The sequence below is a fragment of the Anneissia japonica genome, unplaced genomic scaffold, assembly GCF_011630105.1.
Source record: "Anneissia japonica isolate Jap-2015-1 unplaced genomic scaffold, ASM1163010v1 scaffold4723_len126649_cov178, whole genome shotgun sequence".
NCBI classification, from domain to species: Eukaryota; Metazoa; Echinodermata; class Crinoidea; order Comatulida; family Comatulidae; genus Anneissia; species Anneissia japonica.
Window position 1 is genome coordinate 72,613 of NW_022713117.1, and position 1,754 is coordinate 74,366.

Here is a 1,754-nt window from a genome sequence, read left to right on the forward strand (position 1 = left end):
TGATTACAGAGCCAAACCAAGGCAATATATATACACAGCCCAGGTGTGAATGCAAATAGTGGAATACAAGCTATGTGGCTCGGTTCCAGTAGATACAGAGAATATTTTGTCATTCTTAACGCGTCCTACGAAATTCTTATTGCTTATTATTTTTATTTCTTATTTCAGATTAACTAAAAACTGTAAGATATAAGGCGAGATAAATTCTAAGATAAAAGGCACGCCATAGGAACAGAGAAGTATATTTATAGACCTGAATATTATAACATCATGTATTATTTTATAAAATTCTGTGATTGTATGTACGTCTAAAGAAAGATTACCTTTTAACCTTGTGCAGTGTTTAAATTATTTGACATTTTATAATTTCAGTCAATGTTTTATTCCCAATGTTTGAACGTATTTTTATGTACTGTATGCTTCTCCATGTTTGGAGGTTATTTTTGAATAAATTGAATTGAATAAATATTAAAACTTTTTAAAATATTTAAAAAAAAATTACATTAAATTACACCATAATTTTGAAAAGTAAAGTGGGCTAAATTTCCGACTTTGAATACTAAGGACAGGCCTATTGGACAACCACGTGACCCGGAAATATTTAATGTATTCGCCCAAGAAAGGGAGGAAAAGAGGTTAACAATTAACCTTCACTAAATACAACCCTCAAGAAAGTGAAATATTTGAGACCTGTCTCTTATACACATCTTAGTTACCGAGATATGACATTACAAGGGGAATTGGACGGGGAAGAGAGAGGGAGGCAGGGTAGGTATACCAGAAGTAGTGGAGGATTTGCCCAACGGTTGGAAGTGGAAGGTGAAGTTTACTTATTATGAGGCCTCAAAAGCAAGATAAAAACAGGCCAGGCCCGTAGCGGCCTACATGCTAGCACCGTACTACTAGTCCTACTGACACATCAAGAGCTAATTATACCTACGTAATTGCTGTATTAAGTAAATAAATATCCGCCTTTTGTGGATGATACGATAAAGCCAAGAAAGCCTGGGAATTTCCCAGATAAAAGAAAATTTCAATTTTTCCATAGTGTGTGCGCTTGCGCAGTGCAAATAAGCATCGCCCTCATTTGGAATTGGGAGAATAGAATTCAGCCTCTAAAATAAACTAAATTTTCTTTTTCATTGCTGAATTTTGTTAACTCTTCGTCGATTCACGGTCGAGCTTTCTCTTGGTTTGGGATTCCTGAATGTCATTCCCAGTATCGATCATTTCCGGGACAAGAAAATGTTAGCCCCCCCCCCCCCCCCGCCCCCCCCCCCATCTTGTTGAATTCAGGATTCAAGATTTGTTTACTGTATTGTCCAAAAAAGGGAATTCTGTCGGGAACATTAGACAATGTCAAAAAAAGAAATGTCAAAAAATATCGTGTTACTCAGTGCGCGAAACGTTTTTCAAAGTGGGGGCCCACTAGTAAGATGAATGGGAATATTAAAGAGGGTGATCTGCGTTCAATTTTTTTTTTTAGAGGGGAGGGGGGTGGGGTGGAGTCAAAAGTCCGGGCCTCCCCCAGGAAAATTTTAATAAATAGATGGCGGAAAATCTAATGTAGGCCTATAGAACACTTTCTTTTCCCTCCCTCTCCTCCTTCCCTCTTTCTTTTTCTTGCATTTCTTCTGATCATACAAAAATCTCCAGACATATTTTCTTCCCCCCGCGGCCCGGCCCCACCCCCCTCCCCCGGTTCAGCCGGCCATGTTACTATATTAACAACTAGATCAGGTTCACACTGGGCC

At 38.5% G+C, this 1,754-nt stretch overlaps 1 protein-coding gene across 2 annotated transcripts in view; it reads right to left on the bottom strand.

Moving 5' to 3' along the window:
- LOC117108234 (E3 ubiquitin-protein ligase TRIM71-like) overlaps positions 1-1,043 on the bottom strand; it is a 13,693-nt gene extending 12,650 nt beyond the window's left edge. The window contains exon 1 of one of the 2 annotated variants that reach the window (XM_033250194.1): positions 941-1,043. The gene's annotated coding sequence lies outside the window, so the exon portion shown is untranslated. Of the gene's footprint in view, positions 1-936 lie in introns of both variants that reach the window. The other variant, XM_033250195.1, reaches the window with a different exon arrangement.
- Positions 1,044-1,754: the final 711 nt, after the last annotated feature.